Below are 8,188 nucleotides of genomic sequence, written 5' to 3'. Positions count from 1 at the left end.
GGACACAGCACTGTGAAGGGGGCACAACACTGTGAAGAGGGCACAACACTGTGAAGGGGGCACAACACTGTGAAAAGGACACAACAGTGTGAAGAGGACACAGCAGTGTGAAGAGGACACAACAGTGTAAAGAGGACACAGCAGTGTGAAGGGGGCACAACACTGTGAAGCGGACACAGGTTTTCAACATCTGTGGCCATCAGGAGAAAAAAATGCTCTCGTATCAGCTACAGATTTAGTAAACAGATATTTGTAAACCATAGATCCATCTAGAACTACCAGAAAGACTAACAAGTCAGAGCATTCAATAATGTGTGTCACATACTAGGCTACACAGTGATGTTATCCAAGCTCAGATACACAGAGAGAACAGGGACTGGTATAACTGTAATCACGCTTATGAGTTTACTGCTGCTCTTTAATTATTTGTTACTTTTATTTCTTATTTTTTTAGGTATTTTTCTTAAAACTGCATTGTTGGTTATTAAGGGCTTGTAAGTAAGCATTTCACTCTAAGGTCTACCTACACCTGTTGTATTCACAAATGTGACAAATAAAATATCATTTGATTTGATTTAACTGTGTTAGTGTGCTGTTTGGATAGGCCTGAAGCAAACGTGGGCTTTGATCGAATTAGGAATTTGTATTTGAGGGTTTAGGACTTGGTTGAGGATAGAGAGACAATAGAGAGAAAAAGAGAGTGGAGGGAAGGAGGAGGGAGGGAGAGGGTTAAGAAAAAGGAGACAAGGGGAAGAGAGCAGAAAACAATGACTCACGCTTCGATCACACCGACAGCGTCATCGCATTTTGGTACACCAGATTTACATTATTTTCCAATGAAGCGCTGCGTTTCCCTTGCAGCATAGCGTTGCAGAGGCAGTTGCAGTGTGTTCTGTGTGGTTCATACAGTACGTTGGATTTATCGAATGTATGTGATCAAACTGTATGTGTAGACGGTTTGACAGAAATGGTAGCAGAAGGTGAATGTTGAACTTTTGTTGCACAAATCCAGACGATGCTGTGTACTATTTTGCGCAATGACACTGTCGGTGTGTTGGAAGCATAACGGGGAGAGAGAAAGGGAAGGAGGAGGAACAGCAGGAGGAGGCAGTGGTCCCAGAGACAGAGCCATTTCAGTCGTCTTATCCTGCTGCAGAGCCATCCTCTCAATCAGAGGAGCGAGAGAGAGAGCGCGAGAGAGAGAGTGCGAGAGAGAGAGAGAGAGAGAGGATGATTTACATAGAGAGAAAGGGAAATAGATTGATTATGCAGGATGGGGTCAATCTAGTTCATTTTATAGTCTTATTTCTGGAATTCAATTCATGATGAAATTGTGTGGTCGCAATGGACAATTTTAAGACCTTACTTCAAATGATTTAACCCTGTTGGTAACATGCCAATTGGAATGTAGTGGTCCTCGTTTTTAATGAAGCCAAATCAGGCAATTTACCATATCATTTTTTTCGTCCCAATTTCAATCTTGTATCAATTGCTGCAACCGATCACGTCCGGTTGTGACACAGCCTGGGTCTGACACAGCCTGGGTCTGACACAGCCTGGTTCTGACACAGCCTGGTTCTGACACAGCCTGGTTGTGACACAGCCTGGTTCTGACACAGCCTGGTTCTGACACAGCCTGGTTGTGACACAGCCTGGTTGTGACACAGCCTGGTTCTGACACAGCCTGGTTGTGACACAGCCTGGTTGTGACACAGCCTGGTTCTGACACAGCCTGGTTGTGACACAGCCTGGTTCTGACACAGCCTGGTTCTGACACAGCCTGGTTCTGACACAGCCTGGGTCTGACACAGCCTGGGTCTGTAGGGACGCCTAAAGCACTGCGATGCAGTGCCTTAGACTGTTGCACCACTTGGGAGGCCAGCAATTTATCATTGTAAGAAGTAATATGTTTCAAGACCCTCCCTGGACAGCAACTCAGTTCTTTCTTGGGATGTTCATGTTTCAGCACCATGGACAGCAAACATATTGGTGGCCTTGATTTATTAGTAAATACTAAATAGCTAGAGAACTGTGAAATAACAATTAAAAGGTCCAATCTGTAATTTAAAAAGACTGACTTTACCTCTTTGTTTTTGGTAAACTTAGGGATGGGGCTGGTGGAAATGCAGAGACATATCTTTTTTAATATATGACTCTGGGTTAATGTAACCATTCACAAATTCATATACAGGATACTAATAGTGAAGATTGTATAATGTAAAGCCTCAAAATATGTTTTAAACTCTCAAATTACAACGGGACAATACAACCTTCGATTTTGAGTTATGATACAGTAAGACAGTTAGGTATTTCAAAGTTATAATTCTTCAAGAACCAATATATAATTATCTGAACATTGAACAGCAGGAAATCTCACAGATTGAGCTCTTAGGTGAAGGTGACAATAAAAGGTGACCAAAAGGTCATTCTGGTAAGACGGCATAGACTCTGAACAATATGCAGAGAGTAGTACACCAATGATGTTGTTGGTTTTTACAGTATAAACGGTACAGGAATATTCTCTGATAACCCATATGGAAATGATTTATACAAATGTTATCTGAGTCAATCTTCATATAAGTCAATCTTATATGATTATGGCCTACTTCCTATAAGAAAACACACAAAGCATGATTCTTATACAAATCCTGTGTTTCACACGTGACATCATATCAAACAGATGGTCAAGTCAAACAGATGGTTCTTCTATTATGCCAGTGTGTGATTGTGGTCTTATAACACACATATATAAGACACATATCACGTATATATTACTTCGATGTTTCAGGAGTAGGCCTGCCCATATAAGAATCCTTATATGATTCATATAGATCCTTTTCCATATGGGAATATACCAACGATTCCTGCTTGCCTCTTCCAAATCCATTTTAAAGGGAAATATCACAACGACAATGACTCCAGACACTGCATTTAGATGTTGGTGTAGATCCTAGAGAAGTAGTTAACAGTAGATCTTCCATTTGAGCCAAGTCAGTTTTGGCTGTGATACTGCTGTAGCCGCCGGGCGCTTGGCCCGACCCCTCTCTTATTTCCCCTCATTGCGTCAACAGAAGCGAGGTTAAAATGTTCACCTTGTAAGGTGATAGGAGCTTAAAACCAGACAGTAATGGGAACTGTACAGCCGAACACTCCAAGTTAAAAGTGCAAGTTAAATCTTGTTATAAGTCGTATAAAGTCGATAATGTACAGTAATCATAAACATCAGTTGACATTCCTCATGACAATAATAAAATGTGTCATTATCCATGTATGCGGATATAGAATAAACAATAATCATTTCTGGAACATGCCATATCATGGTGCTGCAGCTTGTCAACAACAACAAGGTCACTGTTGATCAGGGACGGACTGGGAAAAGAAATCGGCCTGGGTATTTCTAACACACCGGCCCATTGTTTTCCTTGAGACACCCATTATTAGCCAAATAATGTTCATTCTGCGCTAAAAACCCCAATTTACCAAGGCCCACTAGGCAAAAAAATGGACCAACCCATCTGGCATTTGCCAGAAATGCCCGATGGCCAATCCGTCTCTGCTGTTAGATTACACACTTCTGCATGCATCATCATTATGGCAAGTTGTTATGATCCAAACTATTCAACTACAGATAACGGAAATCTCATACAAAATTAACACATTCCGTTTTGCAATTCTAACATGTTCCATGGCATGTGAAATGCCTCGATAACCTGTTTCCAGTACATTTTTAATGTATTTAGGCACTAAAAACGCACTCCACATACGGAGTGAAATTTAGTACCAAAAGTCTGTGAATGTAAACAACATTTTGAGTAGTGAATGGTGGTTCTTCTACGAAAGTAATACGTTGTGAATGTAAAAATAAATGAATTGAAATTTGAACGTATTATAAGACTGTTTTGACAAACAAATAAACATTATTATCAGTGTAAGCACAAATCATTTCTGTGATTTCTCTTTTTCACATTCAACTTTCACTTGTATGTGTTTAATCTCTTCAAGTATGCAGACTGTATTCCACCCACAGACTTTTGGCACTCATCTTGCATAGAATTCAGCAGGTACCTGCACTCAAACCATTAAAAAAAGAACAAGGAGGCCGAGGTGCAAAAATATTCCAGCACTGAGGATGGAATAGACGACAAAATGTACACTCTTCTAAATGACAAAATGTACACTCTTCTAAATGACAAAATGTACACTCTTCTAAACGACAAAATGTACACTCTTCTAAACGACAAAATGTACACTCTTCTCAACGACAAAATGTACACTCTTCTATACGACAAAATGTACACTCTTCTCAACGACAAAATGTACACTTTTCTAAAGGACAAAATGTACACTTCTCAATGACAAAATGTACACTCTTCTAAAGGACAAAATGTACACTCTTCTAAATGACAAAATGTACACTCTTCTCAACGACAAAATGTACACTCTTCTCAACGACAAAATGTACACTCTTCTATACGACAAAATGTACACTCTTCTAAACAAAATGTACATTCTTCTCAACGACAAAATGTACACTCTTCTAAAGGACAAAATGTACACTCTTCTCAATGACAAAATGACAAAAGGACAAAATGTACACTCTTCTCAATGACAAAATGTACACTCTTCTAAAGGACAAAATGTACAATGACAAAATGTACACTCTTCTATACTTCACTCTTCTCAACGCCAAAATGTACAAAAGGACAAAATGTACACTCTTCTCAACTGTTCTTCTAAATGACAAAATGTACACTCTTCTATACGACAAAATGTACACTCTTCTCAACGACAAAATGTACACTTTTCTAAAGGACAAAATGTACACTTCTCAATGACAAAATGTACACTCTTCTAAAGGACAAAATGTACACTCTTCTAAATGACAAAATGTACACTCTTCTCAACGACAAAATGTACACTCTTCTCAACGACAAAATGTACACTCTTTTAGACAACAAAATGTACGTTCTTTTAGACGATAAAATGTACGGCCTTTTTTGTTTAGCCTTTCTGCACTTTACACTGGCACATGTTTCATTCTTACGAGCATGGAATTAAATTATGTATATTGTTTGCACCTCGGCCTCCTTGTTTTTGTCTTCTCTTTATGGTTTGAGTGTGAGTACTTGCTGAACTTTATTGATATTTTTTTTCTCTCACGCACCGGCCACCATTCATTCAAGCCTGAGCCCCTAATGCTGCTTGTCTCCTCCTCTTGCATACAAATTAGATTCGTTGTGGTAATTTGGGGATTTGTACAGTTGTAGAACTTACCTCACAGATTACAGAAACATCAACCGCTAAGACCATGCAGCAGCTCCACTTCATCAGCTAGCCACAAGCATTAGACTGCTACACAATTGTGGTGACATTGTCACAAGATTAAAGGGTCATGATCGTGCTAAAATAAACAACAAGCAAATAGCAGTGGTCAGATATTTCAATACCAGCAGCAGCAGCGAAATCGGAATCCAACATGACAGTGCCCAGCAGCGTTTTCAGGTGAGAAGAGGAGAAGAGACCTACACAGGAAGAAAGAAGCAAGAAGGCTGAAGGGGAAGACTCCCACACAAACACTACGCTAGACTGTAAACAACCCAAACTAGTTCATTATACAACTCCCACACAAACACTACGCTAGACTGTAAACAACCCAAACTAGTTCATTATACAACTCCCACACAAACACTACGCTAGACTGTAAACAACCCAAACTAGTTCATTATACAACTCCCACACAAACACTACGCTAGACTGTAAACAACCCAAACTAGTTCATTATACAACTCCCACACAAACACTCCCTGTAAACAACAAACTAGTTCATTATACAACTCCCACACAAACACTACGCTAGACTGTAAACAACCCAAACTAGTTCATTATACAACTCCCACACAAACACTACGCTAGACTGTAAACAACCCAAACTAGTTCATTATACAACTCCCACACAAACACTACGCTAGACTGTAAACAACCCAAACTAGTTCATTATACAACTCCCACACAAACACTACGCTAGACTGTAAACAACCCAAACTAGTTCATTATACAACTCCCACACAAACACTACGCTAGACTGTAAACAACCCAAACTAGTTCATTATACAACTCCCACACAAACACTACGCTAGACTGTAAACAACCCAAACTAGTTCATTATACAACTCCCACACAAACACTACGACTGTAAACTGTAAACAACCCAAAAACTAGTTCATTATACAACTCCCACACAAACACTACGCTAGACTGTAAACAACCCAAACTAGTTCATTATACAACTCCCACACAAACACTACGCTAGACTGTAAACAACCCAAACTAGTTCATTATACAACTCCCACACAAACACTACGCTAGACTGTAAACAACCCAAACTAGTTCATTATACAACTCCCACACAAACACTACGCTAGACTGTAAACAACCCAAACTAGTTCATTATACAACTCCCACACAAACACTACGCTAGACTGTAAACAACCCAAACTAGTTCATTATACAACTCCCACACAAACACTACGCTAGACTGTAAACAACCCAAACTAGTTCATTATACAACTCCCACACAAACACTACGCTAGACTGTAAACAACCCAAACTAGTTCATTATACAACTCCCACACAAACACTACGCTAGACTGTAAACAACCCAAACTAGTTCATTATACAACTCCCACACAAACACTACGCTAGACTGTAAACAACCCAAACTAGTTCATTATACAACTCCCACACAAACACTACGCTAGACTGTAAACAACCCAAACTAGTTCATTATACAACTCCCACACAAACACTACGCTAGACTGTAAACAACCCAAACTAGTTCATTATACAACTCCCACACAAACACTACGCTAGACTGTAAACAACCAAAACTAGTTCATTATACAACTCCCACACAAACACTACTGCAACCAAAACTAGTTCATTATGTCCCACACAAACACTACGCTAGACTGTAAACAACCAAAACTAGTTCATTATACAACTCCCACACAAACACTACGCTAGACTGTAAACAACCCAAACTAGTTCATTATACAACTCCCACACAAACACTACGCTAGACTGTAAACAACCCAAACTAGTTCATTATACAACTCCCACACAAACACTACGCTAGACTGTAAACAACCCAAACTAGTTCATTATACATACAGACTGGTCCCAGGTTTGTGCTGTACAACCAACTTGTTCACTGCCAAACATGGCTCCCCAACCACATCTGTCCATGTTCTAAGGTCTATGATCCATCCATACTCATAGCCAGAACTCTGGGATGTTTATGAAACGTTTGGCTGTAATAAACTCGTTTGTGGGAGTTGCTGATGATTGTGACGCTCACAAGTTAGCGTGCCACTAAGTTAATAACCATGGGCCCTAATAATCATGAATGAGTTAGCCTGTCACTAAGTTAATAATCATGAATGAGTTAGCCTGTCACTAAGTTAATAATCATGGGCCCTAATAATCATGAATGAGTTAGCCTGTCACTAAGTTAATAATCATGAATGAGTTAGCCTGTCACTAAGTTAATAATCATGAATGAGTTACATGGCACTCTGTTGCTGATAGATACATCAGCAGCCCCCAATCCCCTCCAGGCGAAAGCAAACATTGGTTGAGTCAATCTAGTTTATTAAAACTGAATTTATCATGGTCCATCAATATAGCTGATTGGTTGAATTAACAAATAAAGTGATCGACATACAGTCTTTGTCTCATTGTAACCCAGATGTCAACCACAAATTATACCAATAGGGTTCCAAAGATTGGTTTATTTCTAGTTGAATTTAAGTTTGTTGACAACTCAATCAAATATCAACCAAAATTGTATGTTGATCTGATGTCTTTGCTTGGAGAGTAAATGTAATTTCCTTGGATAAAGGTAGCTCTGGTCCAGTGTGCAACTGGCTAACACTGAGCTCAGTAATCCGCACGTAACACCCTGGATCAGAGCTAGAGGAAATAGTAGCAAGAGATCTATGAACACGTAACACCCTGGATCAGAGCTAGAGGAAATAGTAGCAGGAGATCTATGAACTGAAACAAAAGGATGGGGGAAAAGTAAGCTCCCAGCTGCCTGAAATGTAAATGACTGAGCGATGTCTCTCCAACCTGCTATGCACGGCATCTAGAGCTGAAAATCACAAAAGCATGACAGCAGATTTCGCTA

This window comes from Oncorhynchus tshawytscha, linkage group LG28 (assembly GCF_018296145.1).
Source record: "Oncorhynchus tshawytscha isolate Ot180627B linkage group LG28, Otsh_v2.0, whole genome shotgun sequence".
Taxonomy (NCBI): Eukaryota; Metazoa; Chordata; class Actinopteri; order Salmoniformes; family Salmonidae; genus Oncorhynchus; species Oncorhynchus tshawytscha.
This window is presented reverse-complemented; position numbering follows the sequence as displayed.